The sequence below is a fragment of the Monomorium pharaonis genome, chromosome 7 (genome assembly GCF_013373865.1).
Source record: "Monomorium pharaonis isolate MP-MQ-018 chromosome 7, ASM1337386v2, whole genome shotgun sequence".
Lineage (NCBI taxonomy): Eukaryota > Metazoa > Arthropoda > Insecta > Hymenoptera > Formicidae > Monomorium > Monomorium pharaonis.
The window spans coordinates 11,325,865-11,341,105 of NC_050473.1; the positions used below are offsets into that span (position 1 = coordinate 11,325,865).

Consider the following 15,241-nt stretch of genomic DNA (forward strand, 5'->3'; position numbering starts at 1 on the left):
TAGTGTGTTAAATGCGTATATATTTCCCCCTGCGGAAATGCAGGAAAGAAGTCTAAAATGTTAGCAGGACCTGAAATAATTTTTCTCGGACCATCTAAATAATTATGAAAAAGTATAATCGAGTTTGACATTCCCAACCATCTTAAACGTCCTACAATTATTTTCAAAAGTGCAGCTCAAATTTCTTGGATACTTCAGAATAACCGTTCTTCCCGCGTACTTGTTTCGAAATGTAGTGCGCGGGCCGATTTTAACAAGAATCGCACATTCCTTCGCATTTTGCGAATTTTAACGTTAAATATCTATCGCGCCAACTCCTCGCGCAAAAGATTCCTTTCATTCCGTTTAAAGCTGCTTGAGAAGTAAGATGTTACTCATTGCTTTCACACGCCTAACTCCGCCGGAGATATATATTCATAGGCTGTCACGTGTCGCGTTTCTTGCGCGGCAATCTTTCCTCAGTCTTTTACATATCTTCAAGAAGTACCCCCGCGTATAAAATTTCCTATCTTTCGAGGCATGGAAATTCCGTGAGGCGGCGGACTTGTGAACGATGTAGCGTGCAGACATGCGAGCGCGCGGCAAATATCATTTATTTTATCTTTTATTACATAGTTTGTCCTTTCATATGATAAAATCGCGGTCGAATCCATCAAATCACGTGACGTATCTCCCACATGCAACTGCGCCGGAGATCACGGCGGGTCATAGGGCGATCTATCAATTTGCCGTCGAGAACCACGGAAGGAAGAATTTAGGAAGAAGGGCGGGCCGGTCTCTCCTGTCTTATCCCGTGGGAGACGGCTCTCCGTTGGATGAGAGCACGGGAACATGGAAGATAGTTTTATGGATGCTTCTTCAGAAGTGAGGCTTCATCTACGGGTTAGGGCTTTCTGCTTTGACGGTCCTAAGTAGAATATCGTGTTTGGCATATGAACGGCTATCTTGGGTCATTAAAGCGGAGTGCGAATTCTGCTTACTGTTACTCGCGGCTGCCTCGAAGCGGAAATCTCACCGTCTCTAAGGATTACGATTATCCGGTTGAAAATTTTGATTATTGGATAATTGATGGATAATCGGTTTAGAGTTGATTAATTTTTCCTTAATTAAATACATTAGAAATACCGAAGGACATATTATTTGAAATTAAATACACGTGTGCCACCTCGAGGCGGAAAGTCTCATTCTGGAAGCATATATCGTGCCAGGAAAATTGAATTAGCATAGGGATTGACGTTGTGTATTGCAGACTGATGCGACGCCAAATTGAATTTGAAATGAACGCGCGCGAGTAACTGCGTTTCGTATGATCCTCTGTCAATAACGTAAATGGTTTGCAAAGTTTAAATTTCAGAGATCACGCACACCGAATAGTACATACAGGGCGATGCAGAACTCGGCGAGTTTTTAAATTTTAAATAACAGATTCTCTGACGAATTTGAAATCAAGTTTTGCTTCGTGAAAAATGTCGAGAGAAATAATTATATGTCGCAATTTTTTATTTCCCATATTTCTAACTAATTGTATGTTTCAAATCGAGTTTTCATTAAAACAGAATTCACACAAAAATTAAAGAATTTTAATTTCGTTCCTTATTTATCTCTCTAAATATTAATCTGCAAAAATTCTTTCTTCTTAATTGTCCTGTCACCTCGATAATACTATACAATGTACGATATCCAAATGTAAGGTAAAACAAAGATTTGCATGTTAATTAGTAAAAGAGAAAAAATATTAATATTAAACATTCTTCAGATTGCCGACGCGATTTTATGTGAGTGCACTTTCTAAATTTTATCTTCATACTAATTATATGATTATTGGAAATAAAAAGCGAATTAATTTGTTCTCGCGTTATCTTTTTTTGCACCCCCGCGCGAAACTAACAAGTCTAATTTATTGGCGTGGGTTTCCATGTTCCAGCATATGCTTCTACGCTACCAAGTCGCGACAATCCATTAACATTGCACGCCGCGCAATTTGTATTCGCCTAACTGCCGGCTAAGCGACGAGGAGCGCGGGATGTTCTTCAAGTGGATATTCCAGGCGCGCAGGATGGAAGACGCGCGAGGGTTCGATCAGGGTCAGGAGCCAAGGTAAACACATTAAGGATACAACATCCTGCAGGAAACACATCCCTCCGCCGATAGGGGGAGAGGGGGGGCGGAAGAACTCTCCGCCTGCGTCGTCGCATGGCTGACTACAACGGAAATTCGAACGTCTCGCGAATCGCCGGAGATGGAAAAAGTCGCGTTGGGTCCGGTATCCCCTGGAAACTAATCTCCTGCCTCGCTCGGATCCTTGTTTCCCCCGATCGCCGTTTCCACTCGTTTACCCCCTTCGTCAGTAACGAACGCGCGCGCGCGCGTTCCTATCCATCGTGTCCCGCATGAGTGTTTCGGATACTCGGCTCTCACCCCTCGTTTAACTTTGCCGATTTTATCGCGTTTAGATATGTGATTTTTTTTGAATGCGTGTTATTTCGCGTGACATTTCGCCAAAAGATTGATCGTCGTAACATAATACTAATTTGTAATGTCACTCTATTTGTTGTAATACGATACTAATGCAATGCTCCCCCCCCACCTAGCTTTTGACTTACGCAATACATTCGAGTCAACGTGGGAAATATTTATTCAGATAGAAAAAGTACCTTCCTTATCGCGACCCCTGACAAATGCGTCCGAGGTCTGTCGTATAAGAATTAGTCCTGCGCTATCGTATCTATGGTTTTTCACGCGGAACTGGCGGACCGCAAATTGTTGCAAGTCTAATGATTGAAGGAGCGTTGTTGTCGCGAGGGACATCGAACCGAGCGCGCAATGCGGCACCTCGGCACACCACCAGCCTTGAACAGTTTCCACGATTCATTTTATCTGAGTCATTTATCGCACAGGATCCGCGATCCGCCGCCGCCTTGCGAGCGTGTGCGTTGGCGCCGGATGGAATTCCGTAGGAGTCATTTATTGTTCCCGGGGCGCGTAGAGTGCGCGGCGTCACGTCGACTAGTCGAATTTGCAATAAAGAAGATAGATGCGATGGAAGGAATATCGCCAGAAGCTAATCTTTTACTCTTCCACTTCGCTCGGTCTTCCTCCCTCATTCGTTATTCATTAGAGTCCACCTTGTTTCACCGACAAAGCGATACGATACGAGCTACAATTCGCTGCGAGAGACTCGACGACGTACGAGGGACTGGAAGCATAAGCGACATGAATTTACTTTCGTTGTCCCCTTTCTACGATTAAAAAAAAATAATACAACAAATTATACCTTCCTTCTCACAAAAAATTATGTTCCATAACGTTTCGTCGGATTTTTATTAATAATCCCATTTATGTGACTCGTATGTTACGCTTTTTCCCTACGTATTGTTTTGCCCTTTTTCTTATAAGCAAAACTTAATATGATTTCAAGCGAAAGGAGCACCGGCCACTGTTTTATTTAGGTTCAAAGTGACCAATTTTTTGGGTGTCTATTTGCACACTTTGTGCCGAACCGAGTGAAAGAGGATGCCATGGAGAAGCGAGAAGCGGGGGTCGTTAGAGCAAGCTGGCGTCACTTTTCGCAAATTATCTCGACGAAAGTCGCAAACCAGCTTCCGCCTCTCTCTTTCTGCTCGCGAGTTTTCTCTGAAAATTATCTACATTCGTTCAACGGTGCAGTCTCATCTCTGGAAAACCTCTCCCCATTCTGTTGCCGGCTTCCTCTTCGCTCGGTTCGTTTCTAGTTTTCGATGTCTTGTCCGAGGTTTCGTCGGATAGTTGGCGTAAAAGAGCCGAGGGGCGAATGCCACGGAAAATCAACGGCGGAGCACCAGAGAGGAGCGGAGGGAAGAGGGCAAAAAGGAGCAACGAAAGGAGAAACGAAAGGAAAACGGAGAGCGGGAAAAACAAGGAGTAACGGAAGAAAGACAAAGCGGAAGGAGCAAAAAGAAGCTGGACGAGTCTTTCGGGACGGTTGTTCCTCGAAGTTGGTCGCGAAAGAGCCGTCGCGTCCTCCTCTAGTCTAGTTGAGGGGAATGTTTGTCTTTAATTAAAATCAGTCGCAACTCGCCTGTTCCACGAAAATTCGCCATTGCTTTTCCCCTATCGCCACGCTCGGTTTGTCTCCCTCCTCCCTCCCATGTCGGTCGCTCTCGTCGCTTTGTCGGGCAGAATTCTTAATATTCAATTATACCTCTCCCCCCTCCCCCGTGCTTTTAATTAGTCGCGCATGGCCCCTCAGGGGCGCGATTGTCGGCGAGTTGTAATCGTTCGAGCCAATAAATTTGTTGTTTCAGGTAGATTGAAACATTTATTAAATATTGATCCGGCGTCATGAGAACGAAGTGAATATTACACGATCCGCTCCCCTCCTCCCCCCCGCCGCCCTTTCCCGTTACTCAATTACTGAATTTCGTTAATTTCGAAACGGCGACATTAGCGATGGCTAACGAATCGGCGCGCGCGTTTAATGTCAATGTTTCGTAGAGCACGTAAGCAATATTTGGATTTCGCTTCAAGCTTAGGAAGCTCGCACGTGAATAAGCCATTCCTGTGCGATTGCTGACAACCTGACGCAAATTTAACTTCGTTCCTCGCAAATTTGTTGGGCAACGAGAGCTCGGTCCTTTCTATCTTTCCTCTCCCACCGTGTCTTACTCTATTCATTTTACGAGTGTAGATCTGTTTGCGCAGCCGCGTTAATTCACGTTACGTACGTTGGGTAGCTATCTGTTTTCGCGCTAATTTACGTTACATGAGCTGTTTAAAATGGAGAAAACAGCATTTGTCAAGAAAAAAAAGTCGATTAAAAAAAATTCTACTGTTTTATACCAAAACGTGCGAGGGCACGTTTCTAAGACCAGTGACGTTAGAAAAAAAATTACTTAGTAATCATCGAAGTCCTCTGTTTAATCTAATATTATCTTACATATTCGATTGCGTCCGATCACTTTGGGTTAAACAGTTTTTTTGTTATAATTCTATCGTTTTGTGCATTTATATATATTTTTAATAGCTTTTTTCGATTAAAACAAATTTTTATTTTTTGCTCCAAGAACGCATGAAATATTTAACTGCATTTTTTAATAATAAACTCGACGAAATTCGCCTCACGTGTCATTTTTTTAACAATTTATCCTGCGTCTGTGATAAAACCTTCCTATTTCCTCGGCGACGATAAATAGTTGAAGCTATAAACAAACGGAAGGTGGCTGCTGCCGTGAAAAACTGTGCTCGCGAGAGAAGCGACAGTGGCAACCGAGGGATGAATGCGAAAAAGGGGCCACCGCGATGCAAGCTTTCATTACATCGAGAGACTACTGCAGCTGTACGGAAAAAAAGAGCCATTTTATTCACCTCTTTGTTGCGGAAGTATTTTAGCGCTAAACCAAGTTGGACGCTATTCACGAATTATTCGCTACACGGATTTCTCTTGAAAAAAAAAAAAGCGCATTCAATATAAACTGCACGATTGCAGTGGCGTTCGTGCATCGATTGTCATTGTTTGACAGTACGTGATATATCCCTGATAAAAGCCTGAAGCAGACTCGACACATTGTTGAATGCAATCTACATTTAATTGATCCAGGTAGACAACAGATTTTGCTGATCGAACAATGAAGAATATTGATTTTAGCAATTAAAACCGACTCTGATACTGTAATCTATCGATATAACTTCAAGAAAACATATAACAGTATCCTTCGTTTCAGCTACAGTTGAAAATCGCAATAGAGATACGAATTTTTTTTTTTCAAGGCGAGATATTTGAAAAAAGAAATCTCGAGAAAATAACGCAATTGTCTCTCGCTTTATTAACTATCGAAAAAGTACGATTGGGTCTAATGTGCTTTAATCCGACGAAATGAAACACACGTCGCGACACTTACGGCTAAATCGATGTCGATATCGATAATGTGTCCGTACTGAAATCCGTGACGATTCATTAGGACGATCAGTGTAACGAGACGGACAATGATCCAAGAAGCAAAGAAATAATGGCGCATTTGTTCAAATAAAGCGAACGCGCGAAGCGTAATTAGCGACAATTATCGCGAGGAGTAACATCGATGAGATACAAACGCGCCGACAGTTCGTTAATGAAGGTAATACCAGCGATACATCAATTTAATCGAACATACGTTAAGTGTTCCATTAAATTTTACAAACACGTAGTACATTTGATGCTATAGTAAACTCGATTTAATTGAGCCAAATTAGGATAGGGTAATACAACGGGGAAATTGTAAAATCTATGTCATTTTTAGTAATTAGTTCTGAAAAGCTCGACATTTTCATATCGATTTAAGTATATTAAATATTTATTTTAATTTCATCCACTTTTATATCAATTTCTCTTTCTCAATAATTCAGATAAGTTACGCTGCCTTACGGTCTCGAAAATGAATGACCCAAACTTTCCATAATCAATTTAGCGACTATAGTACGATATCTTAAAGGGCGTATATCCTTCACTTCGTGTCTCATCAGTCACTGCAACTATCTGATAACACGCCGATTAATTAATGCATTCCTCTAAGTAGCGAGCAAATTAATAAACTAGATTACTAATGCTATCCTGGCGTTATTGCGAAAGCAGTCAATCTCTCTAACTCGCCTACCATCAGGCGTTTTATCAGCGATCGTTAATCGCCCTCGAGTGACGGTACTTCCTCCCCGTGCTTTCCTTTCACGCCCCTTCCCAGCCCCTGTTGTCCCCTTCTCCTATCTGCCTTAGATGACGCTCCTCGGAATGCACATTCATTGCGGGATTTAACAGGACTGAAATTTGATTACTTTCCCTACGACATTCTACTTTACAATCGGCTAGCCATCTCCGCGAGTTTGCATAATTTGCAGAAAGGCATGCATATAGAATGCCCCAATTGTAAGTTCCCCGAATCTGTTTTTGTGTACGAATTCTTTAAAAAAATCAAAATTAATTTTCCTCAATATAAAAATAAAATAGTGTCTTTTCGTTAATAAAACCAAACGTACAAATGCAATGATTCTAAAAAATTTCCGATGCACATCTTCGTAAAGTAACATTGTACTTTTTCGACTAAAATAATAATAAATGATAATAAACATTTCCATAGCTGTTTGTGGATTAAAATAAAAGTTGAAAGATATTTCAATATTTTTTTTAAAAAAAAAGCTCGATTCTAAATCTGTCAGAGAATATTTTCTAAAGAAAATAAGAAAGGTGAACCTGAAACTGAAGAATTAGCTTGCAAGAAATGGCTCTCAGCTAGGTTGCGAAGGCTATGAGAAAGCAGAAAAAATTTTCGATTCTTTCTCGACCCATTCTTTATTTCTCCTTTCTCGTGAAAAATAAAGGCAGCAGCCTGAAGAGAAACACAGGAGTAAAAACGAGGCAGCCGCGGTGCATATGTATAAAGCTTCCGCAGAAGTGGTTTTGTTCATAGAATTGGTCGATCGCTACCGCAGCTTCTCAATTAACCATCGCTGATTAAGAACTTCGCCCGACTGTTCGTGCACGAGCGATAATTAGGCGCGCTCAGCTATCCGGAATTTTTAATTGGGGGAACATCCGACGGAAAAATTTTTGCTCTTCTCCGGTGACTGGCCGAGAGCAAGCTATAGAAAAAGAAAAACGGAAGTTTCGACGCTGCCAGAGAATGCTAATTAAATCGTCGAATGGAACGTTCTCGCAATCGTATGAAAAAGTTTGCGTCGTCTCGTTGGCGATATTAATTTCGCGAATGAATTTCATTGTTTGAAACACAGATCGAGACGCTGTAGAATCGCAATCATCGTGAGAATTGTCGCAAAGGCTCTATCGCGAACAGTTTGTCTAATTGAAAAAAAATAATTCTGTCGAATCAATAAAACAATTTATATCCGAGTCATTGCACTAATCGCTGAATCAAAATAATTGATTTAAGAAAAATATTTAAAAAATAAAATTTTAAAATAATAAATTGCAAAGTAATATTTTTCACACAAATATAATCCTTTCATATAGATTTAAAGAATTATTTTTAAAAGTATAATTATATTAAGTTATTCTTCTTTACTGATTGAATTCAATTTCTTATTTGTTCATTGACTGATGCAATGACTCTATATACAATTATTAAATTTTTATGTTATTTGTATATTTTAATAATCACTGTCAATTCTAAAGCATTTATTATTGAGAATAATAACCAAAAGCAATAACCAAGTTACATAGATTTATTTGTAGAACTTGTCTCTTTATCTTTATTTATATACATCAATTAAATTTACTGTCTATTACGTCAAAACGAGTTTGGCTGTAATTATATATCTAACATGAACAACGTATGGCACCGTGTGCCAAGTTGTCGATTGTTCGCGTTATGAAGTTTCAATCCACCACCATGTCGAATCGAAAATCGATTTTGATAATGTCCCCAATGCATTGACCTGACTCCTCGAAATGGCGTTCTCTCACTTTGTTAATAACGATAAATGCCTTCTCGAACTGCGGAATTAACCAGGTAGTTTCGAATGAGGTATATTATACGCGAGAGAGCCATTGCCATATTTATTCGTTTAGAAATATATATATATATATATACACACATATATATAAAAGAAAATATATTAATATATATTTTTTAATTCACATAAATACACTCTATTTGTGTACTCGATATTTTTTTAATCTCTCATATTTATATGATACTTGAAAGAGAGATATTAAATTAGTAACTTTTTAAAATTATAAACATTTATTATATCTGAAACAAAGTATAATTTAAAAGTAAAAAACTAACTTGTTATATTATTCTGTACTGCAACTTTAATGATACAAGTTTCTTTATAGTTTTAATTTTGTTCAATTTTCTCTCTCTCTCTCTCTCTCTCTCTCTCTCTCTCTCTCTCTCTCTCTCTCTCTCTCTCTCTCTCTCTCTCTCTCTCTCTCTCTCTCTCTCTCTTTCTCTCTCTCATTCATATAGATGTGTATACAATTTTTTAGGCAGATTTGTATGATATTTTTCATAAATGTTATTCTGTCCAAAAACAAAATTTCTAAATTTATTCATACAAGAAATAAAGTTATTTTTCATACTTTATCGATTCGAATGTTGTCATTCCATACTTTCCATTCTTGATATCTCTTGGTGTCTGGCGACTAATTGTCAATTAGGATAATTGATCACGATGGAATGCACGCTCATTAGAATGTGAATGCGTAGCAACATTGTGGGTTCCAATCACACGCTGAATATTCATTCGGCGTGCAATCGATATTAATTCTTCTAGTATCTGTGGTTTTTATTAACGTACGCATTATGATTTGCAGAATAAACGAATGATGTGTACATAAATATGCAATAAACTGAAATAAATAAATAATACTCATATATAATGTAAAATTCGAACTGCGATTCGAGTTTTATCGAAGAGCCGACTTTTCCGTGACTTGCGTTTGTTATTTTCGTTTTATTTCATTCTTTAATTTTTTTAATGTTGCCCTATACGAGTACCTTGCGTATACATATACATACGAAAGGTAAAGAGAATATACAACGAAGATTTACTTTTGCATATTTAATGCTCGTTTAAATCATACCTCAATAAAACATCGAAAACCGGCCGATATCGTTTGATTTACAAGTGGAGCGAACGATACGATATTATCTACGCGGAGACCGAGAGGGACACGCGAAAGGAATAAAACGCAGAGGGGATCGGACATCGCGACGAGGACGGCGAGGGATGGGGCGACAGAAGGGGTGGGGGGTGTAAAAAATGTTCGGGAATCACGAGCAATTTCCATTGGTTGCGGCGGAACGGCGGCTATCGCACCTGCAGCAAGATTTCATGCGGTGATAGGTTTCGACAGGTACCACAGGTACACGCAATATGTACGCGGCCGCAGAAATACGCGCGGGTGGCAGACGGCCGTCCCGACGGTTTTCTGCGCATTTTCATGTGCGCTTCCACGGAAAGGCTCTCTCTCCCATAGCACCCTGTGCCTTTCCTTCTCACCGCTCTCGCTTCGATTTCTCTTCTTCCCTCCCCTTCCGCTCTCTCTCTCTCTCTCTCTTTCTCTTTTTGTCTAACGAGTTCATAATATTACGAGCAGCGAATTCAATTCGCGTCGCAACAATTTTGCGGAATCAAATGGTGAATTCGTTTCGAGAAAAAGAGACGACTTGGAAAACGCGACGCTACACGCGGTACAACACATCCCGACGATTTGCAAATTTGTTCCTGTCGAAATGCTCGTGTACCACGTCATCCGATTAAATGAAGGAATTAAATGACGCTAAATTTATGGTATGGGCTACGTGACAGCGATATACAGCGTCACGCTTTTTGTTACATTATCGATTCCATCAATCGACGTGTATACGTCCGATTTGTACGTATAACGATGTCAACGCTTAACATCATAGAGCGACATGCACGTGTGCATGCGTGTGTGCATATAGAGCGTAAAAGCGTGTTCTTTATTTTTCAAATTGAATCTTTGTTTTAGGTGCACATTCATCGTGTTACGTGCGCCGGTACCGCGATAGAAATATTTAAAAATACTCTAACGCGCTTTGAAAAAGTAAATACAATATATATACATACACACACACGCGCGCGCGCGATATATAATATATGTATATTATATACAGTATCGTACACTAAACAAGTAGATTATAGTACATCACGTAGAAGAAAATAAAAATATTTGAATGCATTCCGATACACGAGTTTATAGAGCGCCGACAAAGTTAGGAGATCAAAGTGTTCAAAAACGATGGACTATAATTAAATAGTAGGACGTATCAAAAAAGCGCGATGCATATATATATATATATTTTTTTTTCTTTTTTATCAGATGCGTTTTTACCGGCCTGAAATAACATTTCACCGGTCGCGTTACGTGCGCAAGGCTCGAATACACATAACGAGTTTAATGTTTGCCAATTAATACGAACGGATTTGACCCTAGCTGCACGTACAAATATGTTTAACCATGTATGCGCGGATATCGACGTACGAGCGAAGCGGTGCACTAATGTGCAAGTGCCAGGGCGAATACATGTGTAGCCAACACCTCTACCTATACTATTTGCGCTGTCCCTACGAATATCCTATGAGACCACTTCGTACGTGATGCATGCACGGTGCATTTGACACGTACCCATACGTCACGTACGGTACGATGAGTTCTCGAATCAATAGAAGTCTTTCAAGCACCCGATAAAAAAAAGGAAGATTAATAGTTGCGCCGCACAGTTCCATGGACGCAGGAAACAGAAATATGACAAGTAAAAAAGCACACAATCGTTTACCTAGTGCTGGAAAAAAAAAATTAAAGTACGACAAGATAAATTATGCATTTCCCATATAGAGCCAGATTTATCTTCCCACCGTTTAAGTATATCCCAAAAATAATATAACTTTACAGTAAAATTACAGAGTCCTACGAAATTAATTAAAATCTACGATCCGTCGTCTGTTTGAATATGTTTAAAACTTGGAATTGACACGATTCAATATCGTATTATCTCATTCTTAGGGTTCATTAACTTATCTTAGAAAAATCAATATGCAAGATGTATCATATATAACATACCTGCGAGGTATATACATATATATAATATAAAGTGAGTAAATTTATGTATATATGTATGTGTGTACATAAAACGTAAGATGCAATATGCTTTAGCTATACGCCAATGGAGCGCCGAGGAATAAATTTTCGTCGGCGCATCTTGGCGCGTTTGCGTAAATCACACGTGTCTACCGATGCGCGAGCGAGACGCGCGTAAATATGTACAGAAATCGTGGATGTACGGAGAGACGTGTATATCGCGAACGTCGGAGTTCGTACGGTCGTATCAATTTCCTGTGTAAGCCGGCCAGCCGGCCGGCCGGTCCGGCTGGCGCGGCGCCGACGAATCGGATTGCAAATCAGCCGCGTACTTGCCAGCCGACAAATTAACTGTGATGTATATGTGACGTTTACACCCGACGTTAAACGAACCACGCGTAGAAAGCTCGTTAAAATTCCCGTTTCTCCGAGGGATAATTGCATTTCACAAAAATCTCCTAATTCACTAGCTCGAGAAGCGCGCGCAATCCCGCGCTTGCGCTCGTAGCGAGTACTCCGCTACTTTGTACCGATGAAATTAAATTTCTCAATGACAAGATGTACCTTGAGATGTAGCAGACAATTTATAATAAAATCGAACGTTCCTTTTTTCTCACTAATGACTTCTAATTCCTCTCATTATTTCGAGCAGTTCTGTTATATTATTATAAGAACCTCGATACTTCGATACTGCATTTCTATATCGAGAGCCAAAGTAATACTTAAATCTTGCTTCGCTCCCCTTTGAAAACAAACGGATGGATCGCCTATACGTTAAGTTCCTTTACGTTAAGTTCTCATTAACAAAAAAAAAAAAACCTCAAGAAAAAAAGAAAGAGACACCACATCTATCATCATCGCCACCGTGCTTATCTACACAAACCCTTCCCCAATATGTCGCACTTGCGAAAGGCGGAAACGCGACGGCGTAAACGCCGTCAATTACAGGAAAGACGTATTAATTAATCTATTATCGTTGGATCAAGGGGCTTTACGGTAACGCGCGGCCAAAGAGACACGGAGCGGCAGTCGGCTCCTACACGACGATCGTGCGTGATGCTCTCCGCACGTTCAGCCGCGGATCGCGCGAGTATGCGTGAATGCGAACGCACACGCGGGAGGTTCGCTCGCGCGGCTATAAACCATGGGCGGTTTACGTTATCGTACGGCCGGATCTACCCGTTGGCAAACTACTGCAATTTAGGCTAACGCTGTTACACCTTGCCACACCAGCCAGCGCCTGCACGGGGTTAAATTGATACGGACGTGCGTGTGTGTTGATATTAAATATTAATAATTTTTTAGATAGAAATTTCAAGTGAGGAATTATGCTGGACGACGTTCATCTAATATAGAAGAAATTGCTAGCGAATTGCTCGTGATCAGTAACTAGATAAACCGGGGAAAACCAGAGGCGAAAGGAACCGTTCCAGAGTGGAAGCAATTTGTTCAACGGGCGAGAAAATTGGACGCCCTAATTCCTTCAATTTTGAAACGTCAAAATTGCATAAAGAAATTAGACTGATCACACACGTGAAGTATCCGTTTCTCACGTTATTACGTCATGAATGATTATTTTTAAATAGCCCTCGTAGAAATGCGGTCACGCATACACAATGTTTTTGAATAATATATTTTCAAATAAATAGAACAGCGCAATTTTAAGTTTAATAAAAATTTGTAAAAAAAAACCATATGCTTAATTGATATGAAATAAAAATGGTAAATTGGAGCCCGAGCACAAAAATGTTAACGTTAAAAAATGCATGTGTGTCAGAAACGTGCAAGGTCACTTTTTGAATGTACGTGATAATCTTTTCGCGTAACGCTTTTTTTTAACGAGTGTTCTTGCGGAATAATCGATTTTCTCATGTCGCGCGTATCCAGCAACGTGGCTGGAGCCTGGGGAATCGACAAGGGTCGTTTCACTAGTCCGATAGTCGACGGCAATGAACACGTTGTCGGTTGTTTGTCGGAGCGTTTCGTGGTCCAGACAGGACAAACATACGTAGACGATTGCAACGAGAGTGCATGGTACTTGTGCGTGTGTGCGTGTGTGTATGTGTATACGAGAGTAAATTAAAAATCAATTCTAGGGACGATTCCGAAGTCCCTGCTTATTACGTGTAACAATTCCTAAAACCTGTACACGTACGATAAACGCGAACATCAATACCGTCAATCCAATAAATAAATCTAAATTTAAAAGAAATAGTCTGTATTTCTTCATAAATCTGGGGCACCTCTTGCTATCTTAATCATATTCTGTAATACCTTTTGATTTAATTTGCCTTGTCATACATGTAAACGTAAATTAGATTTGTCGTCCGATATAAAAGCCAACGTAAAATGGAAAGAAAGCACAGAGTACGTATGTACGCTATTTACGAGAATTATATTACCTCCAAATGACTTCGTCGAGGAGGAAAACACGATACTCTACACTGCTTGAAGCCGTGAGACCAGTTGACTAGCGCGAAGCAATTTCGGTAGTAAATCCGGGTTGCCGAGAGACAACTCCATTCGAAGAATAAGGATATTACTTCAAAGCGCAAGCTCATCCCGCGCCTTTCATCACACGGTGAGAAATCCCCTGCCCAATCAGAGCAAACCCCGTGTAAACGTTCCGAACTCGAAGTAAATGCTGAATCCGCACGGAGGTGTCAGGTAATAGTCGACTCGTATCTTCGTCCTCGCAAAGGACGAGGGTGCGCGCGCTCGCGGAGGTACGGTATTTTCTCTCCTTCGCCTCTCCCCCTCCTGTCCCTTTACTCTCTTCCACGTAACACACCACCTTCGACCGCCTTTCTCGCGCACACATGCCGCCTTTCTTTATCTTTGTCAGCTTTCCCCTTTTTTTCTCCTTATTTCTCTGTTTCTTTTTTTCTCTCTCTTCTCTCTCTCTCTCTCTCTTTCTCTTTCTTTTTTGGTGCTTGCAGAGAAGAGATGCCTTTCCAACGGAACGAAGTTTTCCGGGGAAGTAAAGTCATTTCGCTCGTGCAATCTAAGTTAAGTGACTTTCGAGAGCCTCGGCGACGAAACTTGCCCCGCCGCTTACCTCCTCTCAGGAGCAACCCTTTCACTTTCCCATCGTCCCCCTCCCCCTCCCCGCTCCCCGCCCCCGACGGCGGAATCCGAAATGTGACGAAGATTACCCGGTATCTAGAGATCCGCGGCCGCTCGGGGCACTTGAAAAATAGACTCGTTTAAGAAATGGAGCTACCGTCCTCTTTGCTAAATTTGCGGTACGCTCGACGTTACGTGAACTATAAAATGAAACAATAATCAGCTATATGAGTTCACTTCGCTTTTATAATTAATAGTAAAATCACGTAAATTAGTAATAGTAAAATAAAAGACTGCATTCATTTAAAAATGAATCGATATATTTATACATGTATAATTTTTTAAAAAATTCTTATTTCACTTTTAAAAGATGACAGAGAGAGAAATAAAATTATTGTACAAATTTTTTTAAAAGAATGATACATTCAACACTATGCTTGCCTCCAATTTTAACAGCCATCATTTCGCTTTTGCACGCATTATCTTTTTCTCTCAATTACATGTTCATACCGTAATTCTATCTGTATTTAAATTATAATATATTTCGTTGAAGATTGGCCGGACTTCGATATTAATACTTCTAACGAGTAAATATGCAAT

The 15,241-nt window shown here is 40.3% G+C and overlaps 1 protein-coding gene across 1 annotated transcript in view; it reads right to left on the reverse strand.

Annotated features, from left to right (window-relative positions):
* LOC105836559 (tyrosine-protein kinase RYK) overlaps positions 1–15,241 on the reverse strand; it is a 90,317-nt gene that overhangs the window by 72,446 nt on the left and 2,630 nt on the right. The gene's annotated exons all lie outside the window — the stretch shown is intronic.